At 39.3% G+C, this 16,099-nt stretch overlaps 2 protein-coding genes across 7 annotated transcripts in view; one reads left to right on the top strand and one right to left on the bottom strand.

Annotated features, from left to right (window-relative positions):
* The window catches only part of CCDC47 (coiled-coil domain containing 47), a 40,568-nt gene extending 28,696 nt beyond the window's left edge, over window positions 1-11,872 (bottom strand). The window contains exon 1 of the mRNA XM_020997335.2: window positions 11,676-11,872. The gene's annotated coding sequence lies outside the window, so the exon portion shown is untranslated. The remainder of the gene's footprint in view (window positions 1-11,675) is intronic.
* A 482-nt stretch (window positions 11,873-12,354) lies between these two features.
* Window positions 12,355-16,099, top strand: part of DDX42 (DEAD-box helicase 42) — a 40,914-nt gene continuing 37,169 nt past the window's right edge. For 2 of the 6 annotated variants that reach the window (XM_020997329.2, XM_020997325.2), the window contains exons 1-2: window positions 12,355-12,587; window positions 14,664-14,701. The gene's annotated coding sequence lies outside the window, so the exon portion shown is untranslated. Of the gene's footprint in view, window positions 12,635-13,001; window positions 13,091-14,663; window positions 14,702-16,099 lie in introns of those variants that run through there. The other 4 variants (XM_020997328.2, XM_020997327.2, XM_020997326.2 and 1 more) reach the window with 4 other exon arrangements.

Here is a 16,099-nt window from a genome sequence, read left to right as displayed (position 1 = left end):
AGCAAATTAGGAGAGCAAGGAATAGTTTACCTGTCAGATCTATGTCGAAGGGAAGAATTTATGACCAAACAACAAAGAGAGAACATTATGAAATGGAAAATGGATAATTTTGATTATATTATGTTAAAAGGTTTTTACAAACAAAACTAACGCAAACAAGATTAGAAGGAAAGCAGAAAAATGGGAAACAATTTTTACTGCAAGTATTTCTGATAAAGGCCTCATTTCTCAAATATATAGAGAACTGAGTCAAATTTTAAGAATACAAATCATTCCCCAGTTGAGAAATGGTCAAAGGATATGAACAGGTAGTTTTCAGATGAAGAAATTAAAGCTACCTACAATCATATAAAAAAAAATTATAAACACTATTGTTTAGAAAAATGCAAATTAAAACAACTCTGAAGTACTACCTCATACCTATCAGATTGGCTAACATGACAGAAAAGGAAAATGATAAGTGTTGAAGAAGATGTGGGAAAACTGGGGCACTAATGCAACGCTAGTGGAGTAGTGAACTGATCCAACCATTCTCGATAGCAATTTGAAGCTATGCCCAAAGGGCTAGAAAACTGCATACCCTTTGATCTAGCAATACCACTACTAGGTCAAAGATAACATAAAAAAGGGAAAAGGACCCAGATGTACAATAATATTTGTAGCAGCTCTTTATGTGGTGGCAAAGAACTGGAAATTGAGGGGATGCCCATCAATTAGGGAATGGCTGAACAAGCTGTGGTATATGAATGTAATGGAATACTATTGCTCCATAAAAAATGATCGCAGCAGGCAGATTTCAGAAAAACCTGGACTTACATGAACTGATGCTGAGTGAAGTGAGTAGAATTAGAAGAACACTGTACACAGTAACAGCAACATTGCTCTTCTCGGCAAAGCAATGATCCAAGACAATTCCAAGACTCATGATGGAAAATGCTATCCACATCCAAAGAAAGAACCATGGAGTCTGACTGCAGATCAAAGTATACTATTTTCACTTTTGCGTGCGTGTGTGTGTGTGTGTGTGTGTGTGTGGCTTTTCCCTTTTGTCTTGTTTCTTCTTTCACAACATGACTGATGTGGAAATAGGTTTACATGATTACAGATTGCTTGCCGTCTTGGGCAGAGGGGAGAGGAGGGAGGGGGAAAAAATTTGGACCTCAAAATTTTATAAAAAATGAATGCTGAGAACTATCTTCATATGTTATTGGAAAAAGATAAAACACCATTTTTTAAGAAAAAGACAACTATGGCTCTGACACATAAATACAGAGAGAGAAGTCAAGAGAATGAAAATGATAGATCACTATTTCTAATGAAGTCATATAAAAATACTTAATAAAATATTAGCAAAGAGGCTACAGTGACAATTACAAGAATTAAGTACACCATCAACAGGATGGACTTATACTAGGAATGCAGGGTTGTTTCAATATTAGCAAAATTATAAACATAATAAACCACACTAATGAAAACAAAAATCACATGATTATATCAACAGATGTAGAAAAAGCTTTTTACAAAATACAATAGCTTTGCATTAAAAAATATTAGAAAGCACAGGAATGACTGGATCTTTCCATGTATGATCAATAGTACTTATCTAAAACCAAGAGCTAGCATTAAATATAATGAAGAAAAAACAGATGAGTTTTCAGTAAGATCCATGGTAAAGCACCAATACTGATCATCACCATTATTATTTGACACAGTACTAGAAACTCTGGCTATAGTAAGAAAATAAGAAATGGAATAAGTTCAGTAAGCCCAGGCAATTAAGAAACAAAATTATTATGTTTTGCAGATGATATGACAGTTAATCTAGAGAGTCCTTGACCTCCAACTAAAAATTTATTCAAATAATAAATTCAATAAAGTGTAGGATTCAGACTAGACCCACAAAAATACGCCTTTTTATATATAATCAACAAAACCCAACAAAAAAAGAAAAAAGAAAAAAATTCCACTCAAAATAACTACAGATGGATAAAATATCTACTTATCAAGACACATATAAGAATGTGTGTATATGCCTACAAACCACAAAATGATCTTTGCAGAAATAGAGGAAGGCTTAAATAATTGAAAAGAAATTAATTGCTCATATAATTTAAATGATAGCACCACCTAAATTATTTATTAAACACCACAACAAACTATCCATGATTTATTTTATGTAACTAAACAAAATTAAAAGAGAATTCATTTGAAGGAACAAAAATTTTAAGTATATCAAAGTAATAAAAAGTGGAAGAAAGGAGACCTAGCAATACCAAATCTTAAGCCGTAATACAAAGCGATAATCAACAAAACTATTTTGTATGAGTAAAACAATTAAGAAAGTTAATGAATGGGGCAGATTAGGCATACATCCAGATGTCACTGAAAACACAATAGTGGTCAATAAACTCAAGGATGTCAATTTTAGGAGGTAGGAACTCACTATTTGAGAAAAAACACCGGGAAGAACAGAAAATAGTGTTTATTAGAAAGTAGGCATAAACTGGGGCAGCTAGGTGGTACTCTTGAAAGAGCACCAGCTCTGAAGTCAAGAGGACCTGAGTTCAAATCCGACCTCAGACCAAACACTTGACACTTACTAGCTGTGTGACCCTGGGCACTTAATCTCAACTGCCTTTAAAAAAAAAAAGTAGGTATAAATCAAGATCTCATACCATATGCCACAAACTCTAAATGAATACATAACCTACATATGTCAAATTAGAGGGGAATGGAGATATCTTTCATAACAATCAAAAGGTAAAGAGATCTTGACCAAATAAGTTTTCACAGTAGATATCATGGGGAATGAGCAATTTTGATTACATAAAACTGAAGTTTTGCAAAAATAACATTCATGTAGTTAAGAATTAGAAGAGAAACAATCAACTAAGACAAAACATCTTTGTTGCAAATTTCTCTGATATACATATAGGAAGTTAATACAAATATACAATGAGCTATTCCCCCAAAGAGCAAAAGGACAAAAAATATGGGCAGGTAGTTCTAAAAAGAAAAAATGCTACAAAGAAAAAAGGAGCTATTTTAAAAAATGTTCCAAATCAATAATAGCAAGAAAAATGTGCATTAAAACAACTCTGATGTTCTTCCTTACACCCATCAAAATGGCAAAGATGACAAGAAAGGAAAACAATTGTCAGAGCTGCTCTGTGAAGACAGGTATATTTGTGTACTACTGGTAGAACTGTGAAATTATCAAACATTATGGAAAGCAATTTAGAACTATACTCAAAAAAGTCACTAAACTGTGTCTGACCCAGAAACACTACTACTAAGCATATTCCCCAAAGAGATTTTTTTAAGAGGAGGAATGGAGTCATATACAAAAACATTTACACTGATATTTTTGTGGTGTTTAAAAAAAGAAAAGAAACAAAGTGGATGCCCATATGCTGTAAAATGCCTGAACAAATTGTGGCATATAAAGGCAATGGAGTATTGAAAGGGCAGATTCAGAGGAATGGACAGACTTCCATGAACTGATGAAGAGTGAAGTGAGCAGAATGAGAACTATTTGAACAATGACTACAACACTGCAAAGCAAAACATCTTTGAAAGATTTAAATATTCTGATTAATGCAATGGACAGTCATAAATCCCTTAGACTAATATTGAATGATGCCTCCCTCCTCCTCCTGGCAGAGAGGTGATAGATTGTAGGCAAAGAATGAAACACAGACAGCTAGATATGATCAATAAAATACAAATGTTTTTTGGGGAAAAAAACCCCTCCCTTTCTTGTTTTTATCAATTGAGTAGTTTACATTTTTGCAGATATTATCCAATTTCCTTTGAACTCTCAGATTTGTTGAAGCCCAACTGTAAGGTGCCATTTCTAATGATTTTAAAAAATTTCCAGGGGTAGCTAAATGGCACAATGGATACAGCACTGGCCCTGGGGTCAGGAGGACCTGAGTTCAAATCTGTCACTTTACCCCGGCTGCCTTGCCAAAAAAGAAAAGAGAGAGGGAAAATTTCTTCTGTTGGGTATTCACTTCATCATCTATTCTGATTATTTTCCTGTCTCTTTTTCTTGAACAAGTTAGCTAATGGTTTCTCAATTATGATGGACCTATTAAAAAAAAACAAACCAAAAAAACCCAACAAAACTCTGGGCCCCAAGCAGATAAACATCCTGCAACATCCGCCTGAAAGGAGCTGAAGAAAGTGAAAGGGACGAAAGGCCCTGGTGAGCAGGAAATCTCCAGGGGCTACACTACCCAATCCTATCCCTAGAGTTCCAGTTTTGCTGATTCCCCCCCAACACCAGGTAAGCTTCCAGAACTCTACAGCCTCCAACTGCCAACACTGGAGGCCCCAGCACACAAAGCCAGGGACCAGGCCCTAGGCCCCCAACATAAGAAGCTTGGGTCAATGCCCTCTGCTCCCCAGCAGGAGAGCTCAATCTCTTTAAAGGCCAGGAAATAAGTAAACACCATGAGCAAAAAGAAACATACAATAGATTCTTATTTTGGGAAGAGTGAAGATCAAGGCAGAAATTCTGAAGAGGACAACACTGTCAACAAATCCACATCTGGAACCTCAAAAGGGAATATGAACTGGTCTGAAGCCTAAAAAGCCTTCTTACAAGAGCTCAAGAAGGATTTTAAAAGTCAAATGATAGAGGTGGAAGAAAAAAATGGGAAAAGAAATGAGAGGTATGCAAGAGAGAGTCAATAGCTTGGAAAAGGAAGGACAAAAATTAACCGTAGAAAATAAGTCCTTAAAAAAATTAGCTAACTGGAAAAAAGTACATTGAAGAAAAGAAGCCCCTAAAAAAGACAATTGGCCAAATGGGGAAGGAGGTACAAAATCTAATAGAAAAAAACAATTTGTTAAAAATTAGAATTGAGCTGTGTCACCCTGGGCAAGTCACTTAACCCCACTGACTAGCCAAAAAGCAAAAGAAAAAAAAAGAATTGGGCAAATGGAAGCTAATGACTCTATGAGAGAGCAAGAATCAGTCAAACAAAAACAAAAGAATGAAAAAACAGATGAATATGTAAAATACCTTATTGGTAAAACAAATGACCTGGAAAATAGATCTAGGAGAGACAAAATTTAAAAATTACTGGTCTATCTGAAAATCACAATGGAAAAAAGAGCCTGGACAGTATCTTTGAGGAAATCATTAAGGAAAACTGCCCTGAGGTCCTAGAACCAGAGGGTAAAATAGCCATAGAAAGAATCCAGTGATCACCTCCTGAAAGAGATCCCAAATTGAAAACGCCAAGGAATATAGCAGCCAAATTCCAAAATTATCAGGTCAAAGAGAAAATACTGCAAGCAGCCAGAAAGCAACAACTTAAATATCATGGAACCACAGTCAGGATTACACAGGACCTTGCAGCTTCTACATTAAAAGACTGCAGGGCGTGGAATATGATATTCCATAAGGCAAAAGAGCCTGGATTACAACTAAGGATCAACTACCCAGCGAAAATGAGCATGATCTTTCAAGGGAGAAGATGGATATTCAATGAAATAGGGAACTTCCAAACCTTCCTGATAAAAAGACCAGAGTTCAATAGAAAATCTGAAATTTAAATACAAGACTCAAGAGAGACATAAAAAGGTAAATGGGAGAGAAAGAAACAACATGCTATTAATAAGGGTAAACTGTTTACATCCCTACAAGGGAAGATGACACTTGTACAGCTCGAGAACTGTATTGTTATCACACCATGTTAAAGGAGTATACATAAAGGTGGTGGGTATAAGTTGACTTTGATGTAATGATAAAAAAAAATCTAATCAAGTGGGTTAAACGGATCCAAATAAGGGGATTAATCTGATCTAAGAAAATGTACTGAGAGAAAAGGCAAAGAGGGGGCAGACAAGGGTAAATTACATTACAGGAAAAGGCACAAAAACCTATTACAGCAGAGGGAAAGAAGGGAGGGAGATGAGCATTGTTTGAACCTTACTCTCATCAGATTTGGCTCAAGAAGGGAATAACAGGGGCAGCGAGGTGGTGCAGTAGATAGAGCTCTGGCCTTGGAGTCAGGAGGACCTGAGATCAAATCACCCTACTAGCTATGTGACCCTGGGCAAGTATCACTTAACCCCATCTACTAGCCCCCCACACCCAAAAAAGAAGGGAATAACATAATCAGTTAGGTACTAATATTGATAGACTTAACCCTTCTCAGCAACACAAGGATTTAAGACATCTCCAAAGGCCTCATGATGGAAAATGCTATCTACATCCAAAGAAAAAACTATGGAGTTTGAATGCAGATCGAAGCATACTATTTGCTATTTTTTTTTCTTTTGTTGTATTTTGTTTCCTCTTTCTGGTAGTTCCTCCTATTGGTCCTAATTTTTACTTACAACATCACTAATGTGAAAATGTTTTTAATAGGAATGTGTATGTATAGCCTGTATCGGATTACATGCCATCTTGGGGAGGGGGAGAAAAATTTAAAACTCAAAAGCTTATGGAAATGATTGATAAATAAAAATAAATTAATTTTTTTAAAAAAGACTCTACATAGTATGAAAGATACTAATCTCTTTCACAGAAATTGCAATGTTTTATGGGTGCAGTATATTGTTTTTCTTGTTTTGCATGTTAAATATGACCAGAATTATTAAAAATTTAAAAAACTGTTGCGTTTATCAGTTTTATAATATTTTCAAGTTTCTTTGTCTAATTTTCAGTATTTCTTTTGTCCTCGTTTTGAGATTGTTAATTCATTCATTTATTTATTTATTTGGCAATTGGGGTTAAGAGACTTGCCCAGGGTCACACAGCTACTTAAGTGTCAAGTGTTCGGTCTGAGGCCACGTTTGAACTCAGGTCCTCTTGACTTCAGGGCTGGTGCTCTATCCACTGCGCCACCTAGCTGCCCTTGCTAATTTATTTTCTAGGCTTCTTTTTTTAGTTACATGCTTGGTTCATTTTTTCTACTTTGTTAATAATTTTTTTTCCTTTTTTTCCCCCTATTTTGCTAATATGAATTCAGAGATATATATTTTTCTAAATGAATATTTTAGCTGTGTCTATAAGTCTGGGTATACTGTTTCACTGTCATTACTATTTTTAACATAAGTATTGTTTCCTTGATTTGTTCTTTGATTCAATCTTTAAGATGTCATTTCTTAATCTTCATTTGGGTTTGTATCTCTTGCTCATATTTCCTTTAAGGTTTACTATTTTATTATTTGTGGTCTTATGATTCCTTCAGGTCCCAGGACATTATCAACTGATATAAAGTTACCATGGGCAGCCAGGAAATGTGTCTATAATATTCTCAACCAGAAACTGCCAGGTCAATCAAAACCAGCTTATCTATCAATTCATTCAGCTTTATATTTTTCTGGGGATAATCCCTCAACGGTCTTTTATAAATATTGTGTTATGACAGTGACACAAAACAAATCTGATGTCCTACCTCACAACCATCAAACTGGCAAAGATGGCAACAAAGGAAAATAACAATTGTTGGAGGCGCTACGTGAAGACAAGTGTATTAATGTACTCTTCAACATCCTTTTGCAATTTGTCTAGCTTTTCTTTTAAATATACATGTGATATTTTTTCATGACCATGGCATTCTAAAGCATAATGTAGCTTCTCTTTCTTTCGATTTTAGCATTTATTGTTGCCAACTCTTGTTTTTTGGAGTCACCTAAAACATAAGATTTCATTTCATCATCTCATTTTCACTCTGTATGTCTTTCCATGGTTTAAATGGGGGTCTTGCCAGTTCATTCTCTTTCTGTTAGCCACACCCAACTTTCTCTTCAATACGTCCCACAATGTTCTACCTTTATTCTCCCTATTAGTCCAAAGGGAAAGGTAGAAATCGAAAAGTCTTCAGTATCTTTCTATCTCCTCTCCCCTTCTGAGAATTCTTACGTATCATCTGATGACCTATAAATATTAATTTGAGGTTTTCTAATCCTGAAATATTAATTTACTTCTTCCACATACTTTCCTTCTGGTTTTTCCCATTATACATTTTATTCCTTAGATTCTTAAGCTCACTGATATTCTCTTTGCCTCCTCACTGTCACCAAATGTGAAGTTTTGTGGTTTTTGTTTTATTTTTTTTAAAGAAAACCAAACAACAGAAACAGTCTTCCATACCACATTCATGAACTTGTCAAGCCCTGGATACATGAAAATACATATGGCTGCCCTTTTCCTATTATGCTATGTTAATTTTAATCAGTAATGTGACCCCTCAATTTCATTGCTCCTTTCAAACTCTATACTTCTCAGCAGCCATCCTTGATTTTCCTTCTTCTCAGTCCTTGGAGCTCATTTTATTCAAGGGCCTCAACTTACACTGGTAGTGGAAATCTTCCTGGGAAACTGCCTAAAATTACCCGACCTATGTGTCTGTGGGGTCAACTTGGGCCAGGACAAAGGAAACTGGAAGCTGAGGGAGGCCTGCCTGGAACGATAAGGTTTTCATCTACTCTGGGAGCAGGAATACCTCTGGGCAACTGAAAAGGGTTAACCCCAATGGCCAAGTGCCTAAAGATACAGCAGAAATGAAGGTTGTAGCCAAGGAGGGCACATGGCTTCCAATCTCCCATCTCAAATGGGAACGGGATGTCCCAAAGACATCTTTTAATACAACATTCCCAAAACTGAATTCATTATCTTTCCCAAGGCCTTTCCTGTCTCTAAGTTTCCTATTAGTCAATCCTCCACCATCCTCAGGTTCACAACTTCAGTGTCATCCTGGACTCTTCGCTTTCATTCACCATCCCCACTTCCCCCATCCAATTAGTTGCAAAATCCTACTGATTCTACCTCTGAAACATCTTTTGTGTATGTCTGTTTCGCTCTTCCGACATTGTCACCTCTCTGGTTTAGGGTCTCATTGCCTTACCTCTCCCTTACTGCAAGAGCAGGCATATTGGTTTCCTGCCTCAAGTCCTTCCCCACCACAGTCCATCCTCCACTCAGTGGTCAAATTGATCTTCCTAAATAAAATATCTGGCTGTGTCACCTGACCTTCCCCCTCTAACTCAAGAGGATTCCTGTCACCTCTAGTACCAAATCTAAAACTCTTCTTGTTAATCAAATCCCTTCATACCTTTCTAGCCTTACTATACTTTACTCCCCTCCACTGACACTAGCCTCCTTACTATTCCTCTTAGAAGACACTGCATCTCAGAATCCAGACATTTTCACTGGCTGTTCTCTCACACCTGGACTACTCTCCTGCCTCATCTGTCTTCTAGCCTCCCTAGTTTCCTTCAAATCTCAATTAAAATCCCATTTTCTAGAAGTCTCTCCTAATTCCCCATTTAATGCTTTCACTCTGTTGATTATCTACAATTTATAATTTCCATACCTTGTTAGCTGCCCAACCTCCCCCCTCCCCAATATCTCCCCCATTAGACTGTGAGTGCCTTGACAGTAGGGACTGCTTCTTTTTTTGCCTTTTTTAAAATCCCCACTATTCAATAAATGCTTGGTGACTTCTTGTTGACTGACTGACATGAGCTGTAAGGGCACTTGAATTGATGAGGTGGTAAACTGGTTTTCAATTATGCTTTTTTTTTTTTGAGAACTTATGGTGGAGGCTTTAACCTATCTTCTTGTCATGGTTGAATTTTTTCCATTATGCAGCTTTTTATCTGTATTACTTTGCATGGCAGGGGGCGAGCTGCCCCTAGGAAATTTGTGGCTGCCAACCTCTAAGGATTCCTCTCCTTACCCCTTCCTTACAGACAAAGAAACTGAGGCTCAATAAGTTACATTGCCTAGAGTTACACAGATAGTATCAGAAGAGGAATTTAAACCCAGATCTTCTTGATCAGTACTCTCTCTACTACACCACACTGGCAATATATACAAAGCGCTTTCTACACATAAGCAATGTTACTACCCCGAATTTATAGATAAGGAAACTAAGGTTCAGGGGGTAACATGACTTATCCATACTAGCATGTATCAAGTCAGGATACGAACCCAGGTCTCCTGACACCAAATTCATTACTCTTTCTTCTACAGATACTGCGCTGCCTTCCTCAAGAGTTCAGTGACATATGCTCATATGGGTGAATAGTATCACCTTCTTTGAGCTTAACTAAACCAAAATCAGATTCAGAAAAAAGATACATGTGAACATAAATGTCGTACTGGGTCAGATGATTTCTTATAGTGACACCAAGGAATATTTTACTGCTAAGTATAACTGTATTTGACAATCAACCTGTTACCAAAATATTCCTAGTCCACCAGTATGCATACATAAATTTATCTAATTTCTTATACTTTAAGCTATTAGTTTTTTTAAAAGCTTCCCTTTACTTGTTCCAAAACTCCCTTGAAGCCTGAAGAAGTATTTGCTTAGTTTTCATATTCTGTGATTTGTTGAATGTTTGCACTCATTCTACTCATAACACTTATAAACATAAACAGCTCAGTCCGACTAGCCTTTATCATTCTAGACTGAAGTCAATCTTCTTTTTAAGTAAGTCCTCAAAATGAACACTTTGGAAGTCAATGCCATCACATACCCTGGAACTGGCTTTGAACATTTCTTGTTGAATTTTTTCTCTAGTACTGTCTATTTAAAAAAAAGAGAGAGAATAAGACACAAGATGTCAGCAAAATTCTTGGGGATAAAATTAGCCATGACATTTGGGTATTTAATTCCTACACAACATCTCAGCAGCACCTGTCACCTCAGCTCTCAAGCAATACACCACTACATCCCTGACAAGCAAGACACACAACTGACTGTCAGGGTAGGCAAACGAAGATAAAAGACAGGGAAAGAAGTAGGTCAAGTGCATCAACAAGTTTGGATTATCTCCCTAAGCTCCAACAGCCTCTTCTCTGGGATATTAAGTCAGTATTTAGAAGCAATGAGCGGAGGAAGAAAAACAGCATGAGCTTTCAAATCCCATGCCCTGACTCAGAAACCTAAAGCTCAATGACCTTGGGAGATTTTCTAGGACACTCCTCCAAGTACTACCGAAGCTAAAGTGGCCCTGGTAGGTAAGATCTGGTGCTTCCCTTAATCTCCCTGGGCCTCAGTTTCCTCGTATGTAAAACAGTGCTGTTGGTCTTGATCATAAGACCGTAATTCTAGATCAGGAAGGTATCTCCGAAGCCATCAAGTCCAACATCCTCTTTTTACAGATGAGGAAACTGGCGGCCAGACAGCTGACGAAGGAAGAAACTAGCCCAAGGTCACACACAGGTAGTGTCAAGAAATGGGATTGGAACCCAGGTGTGCGCTACCATCAGAGACAGTGCCCTTTCCGGCCATACCTCGCCGTCTCTCCTCGGGTTTCTTCCAGTTCTAAAGCTATGAACTGTGGAACGTGCATTCTCAATCTCTTACGTTCCGCCGGGGAGACTTGAGTGCACTTTGTCTTACTTTGTCCTCACCGGACTTTGGAGACCATTGGCTCAGCATCCCCCTTTACGAAAAAGGGGGGCTGAAGACCGTTGAAATCTTGGGGAAGGAGCCGGGGGGCGGGAGGGATGCCTGTACTGAGATCAGGGGATACCCAAGAGAAGATGGAAAGGAGAGAAGGAAAAAAAGGCGGAGGAAAGGGAGAGAGGGGGAGCCAAGACCACCAGCCTAGGCCCCGTGGCTTTCCAAGTCACATCCCTCGGCCAGGTCCATGCGCACCAACCGTCAGAGACGCTGCCCGCTCCTTCCCTTCCCTACCTGCACTGAAAGCTAAAGGAGGACAGGTGCGGCTGTCGCCGTTGCTACGACCTCGTCCCGGTGACCTCTCCTGTGGCGTCCTCCACAGCCAAGTGAACAGCCACTCCTCCGCCCGGAGCCCCCCAAGAAGTAATGCGCGGAGGCAGGGCCCGGCACGCCGTCACTGCCGGCCGGCTGGGTATAGCACGCACGCACGCACGCACGCACGCACCCACGCACGCAGTCGCCGCGGCGCTTTCCTTTTACGTACGTTGCGTAATTGTGCGTATGCGCTGTTAGGCTGGGAGGGGGGTCTGGCCCTCACCCAAGGCTCCGGGAGGGAGGGGCGAAGGTTAAAAATGTTCTTCCTCTTTACCGCTCGGAAAGTATAGGGACACCTCCTTCGTGTTTAATGAGACCACGTGTGCGAGGGGGCAGGGAATGGGAAATTCGACCATGTACATACGTATTAACATAGGGTGGGAATTTGTTTTTCTTTTTATCTTCTGACTGGACTAGGAAGAACTTGGACCTTTCTCCAGATTCGGTTCTACCTGCTCGTCCTTTCAGAGTACATACGGAAATTCCTTGACCAAGATTGCCCCTCACTCCTCCCAGAACCCCATTCTCCTCCCTCACGTTTGCTGACGGGTAAAATAATAGCCAGAGGCACACTTGAACAGCTCCAGTCCTCATCGGAGCAACGAGAAGCGAGGGAGAAGGGCGAGAGCACACGCCCTCTTCAGCTTTTCTTCTCTCCTCAGGGAAAGTAGGGCCTTAGGCTCCGCCCCTCTCCCGGCATCCCCTTCATTGCGCATGTCACATTACGCACTGCCCTCCCCCTCCCCCCTCCCAGCAACCGGCTAAGCGGCTGCTGTGACTGAAGGTGGAGAGCGACTAGCACCCACCGGGACGAGGGAACACAGACCGAACGTACGTAATCCGGAGCGGCGGGACTCATTTGTGGCTGCGGAGGCTCGGTAGGCCTCTTCGGACTAGGTGGGGGGGTCAGGGTATTGGGCCAGCAGCTGTTAGGGCACCGGGAGACGGCCGTGTGGCCTAGTATAGGCCCGGAGACCTCGGCCTTCCTTTTAACAAAGGGTCGGGCCAGGTCTTTTCCGCCGAGGCGGAGGCCGAGCGAACCCGAGGGCCTAGTTGGCGGGGTAGCCCGAGGGCGCGGGCCGAGCCCGGGAGTCGGGGGGAGGGGGCGGGCCGAGCAGGGTCCCGCCCCTGGCGCTCGCCCCCGCGATCGTGGCTTCTGCGTCGTACGGGTTGGCGGCTTTGGGGAAGTGGGACGACCTTGTTTAATCGAGCTGCGTGTAGGGAAGGGGGCAAGGGTGGGCTTGGTGTCTGCTGGAGGGCGCCGGAGCCCCGCCTTCCCTGGCAGCCGCCAGGTCCTGCGGGGTGCCGGGAAGCTGCCCGCCCCCGAGCCTCAGGTGAGAGATGCGGGTTCGATGGAGCCGGACACTTTTCGCTACCGCTGTTGGTGGCATTCGTGACGGTGAATATTTTCATTCCCACTTAAAAAAAAGAAAAACTTGTAAAAAATTCCTACTGGATGATAACACCACTCAGTTACATTCAGATGGGAGAGAGGATTGACTACCAGTAATTTATAGGAAAATTGCAATATAATACTTGTGTAGAGAGATGAATACAGCATCACCGTTTGACTCCGAGTATAGGTATAAATTGTGGGAGGTGTAAACCTCTTTGTAACTGGATTTTACTGCATACTGATTGTATTCATTCGTGTGGGCAGCTTTTTCTGGTTTACACCAGAGGTGTCAAATGCTAACTCGGACCAAACTAGATTAAAGTGTAATTGAGAAATATTTAACGAAATAAGTAAAAACACAATAAAACATGCTAACTGTTAGTATGTGATTTTCCAAGTCAGATATATATGCTTGCAGGGAGCCTTTCATAAAGATTAGTGACCTCCTTTTCTAGTTGAGTTTTGATACTAATGGAGAGGAAAAAGGAATAGGTTTGTATTAAAAACGTTATTTAACAGTATTGAAGTTACTGTTAACTGTTCATCAGATGTCACCTAGGTGGTTCAGTGGGTAGGGTGCTGGACCTGGAATCAGTTAGACCTAACTTCAAATCTTAACCTCAAGCATCTACTTGCTGCGTGACCATGGGCAAGTTACTCAATTTCTGTCTTCGTTTAGTTTTCTCATCTGTCTAGTATCTACCTGTCGGAGTTATTGTGAGGATGACATTGAGGTAATATTTGTAAAGTGCTTTGAAACCTTAAAGCACTATATAAATTCTAGCTCTTATTATTTTATATAAATGTTTTGATTTCAGAGAAATTTCTTTGCTAAGAACTGAAGAAAGTAAATTGAATGCAAGATGTTTATGATATTGTTTATTACATTAGGTGATATAAAAAGAATGTAGCAAGTAAAGCAGCATGAGTGTTATCACACTTAAAACATTGTTCATAATTTGTTGACTAGAGACAGTAGTTAAACCATTTATATAAATATATAGATTAATTGATTCACCAAATATATTTAAGTGCTTGCTGTACACAAAACACTGTGCTATCCTAAAGGAGATAGGAAGATAAATGAGAGATGATCCCAATCCCAAAGCAGTTGTCAGTCAGTACTCTATTTCCCCCTATGTTCCAATAAAATCTTTGGTTATTCTAATTTCGCCATTATACACACAAACCCGAGCAGGTTTGCCTCCCCTCCTTTGCTCGTGTTATAATCTCCTGCTTGCAGTGCTCTCCATACGTCATCTCTTCTGCCTTTCAAAGCTTTTCCCTGCCCATCTCAGGTCTTCTGTAAAGACTTCTCTTACTACCTCAACTCAAACTTAATCAATCCTTTATTTCTGTGGAGTTTTAGTACTACTAAATTAAACATGTCATTTCTAATTGTTCCTTGTATTGTCTTTCTTGCTTGGTCATCTAATTGTTTCTTGTGTTTAAATCTGATAACCTGCAACTAAGCTCTTCTAGCTCTTCTGGTTTATCTTTGTCTTCTACAGATCTGGGCACAAAGAAGAGGATATTTGTTGACTGAAAGGTAATGTGCTCAAACCCAAACTTGCCTGCTCTTTACAAGGGAAAACAGCTCTCAGAGTCGTACTTATACTTATTTTGTCAGAGCTCATTTTTTAAAAAGTAAGATATATTCTTCTTTGCTTATTTTGGTTAAATTTCTACAAGTGTGTTCAAATTATATTCACAGTTTTAAAACAGGGTTTCAGACTATCATCATTTTCATGATATCTACCTAAAAATAAGACATAAAGATATTTTTCTTGAACTAACAGTACCTTTCCACAATGAAAATGCAAACAGAATCTTGATTCTGAATTTCTGATTATGCTCTGTGGTAGGTAGGTGTATTTTGGTGGTGTAGGAAGCGATTTGAGGTCCATGCTCATAATGAAGCTAAGGGGGTTATTTTTACCTCTCTTTTCTCATCTGTCTGGGAAGGCTTTCAGGAGGAAGAAGTAAGATTTCTAGATCTATTTGATGTTAAATGACCAGCTGGGTAAGGAGAATGTTTCTGACATTTGGTACAACCTGGACAAAGACTTAGATGTGGGAGAATGTAAGAAAAGGCTGACCAGGAGGAAGGAACTTTGAGCAATTCTATAAATAGTAGAAAGTTTTGATTATCCATGACAGCTGCCCAATAGCTTTCCTTCCATTTGTTTTTCCCTCACTAGCCAACCAATGTGTGCATAGAGAAGGCAAATTAATTTTAATGTTAGCCTAAATAAAACATTCTTAAAAAGGTAAAGCTGATTTTTTAAGCCAATAACTCTTTTCGGAGTTAGATAGCAATTATTTTTAGATTATCCATTGTTTATAAAATATATCTCTTAGCATGAATGCTTAAGAGTTGGCTAAAAATACAAAAATGTATAAATATGCCCTGATAGTAGAGACAAGCAGGATGGTTTTGAAAGTTACGTGTTGAATTTATTTTGCATATATGTGTTTATTTCTAAAACAGTAAGCTATACATAACAGATCCACAGCTTCACATACAGTTCTCTTTTTCTATTCTAGGTATGTGGAAATGTCCATTTTATTTAGTGTTCATTAAATTCAGAATAAAAACAAATTTTAAAACATAGTGGAGTAACTCATAGTATTAGGGAAAAGGATTATTGGTGCATTTTGAATTAAGCTTAGTTTTATCCAGCCAAGCTTCAAGTAAATTTTAATGAGATTTTGAAGAATAGCGTGATAGGTGATCCATGGGTATGGGGATGACCTTCAGGTCTGGAAGCAGGAAATGGATAAGCAGAGTAATAATTTGATTAACCCGTCAATAGCCTGCAAGGGAATATTAGCTAATGGATGCTGTTAAATAAACTAGCTTGTAAAAGTCTTATTAGCTTTAAACTACTTTTTATCTTTAGCTTTTGGGGGGCAGGGAGGATGGGGTGAAGGAGATTCTCGTTTT

Source organism: Phascolarctos cinereus, unplaced genomic scaffold (assembly GCF_003287225.1).
Source record: "Phascolarctos cinereus isolate Bilbo 61053 unplaced genomic scaffold, phaCin_HiC Scaffold_5;HRSCAF=322, whole genome shotgun sequence".
NCBI classification, from domain to species: domain Eukaryota; kingdom Metazoa; phylum Chordata; class Mammalia; order Diprotodontia; family Phascolarctidae; genus Phascolarctos; species Phascolarctos cinereus.
The sequence above is the reverse complement of the archived record's forward strand: the minus strand, read 5'-3'. Positions and strand labels throughout refer to the sequence as shown.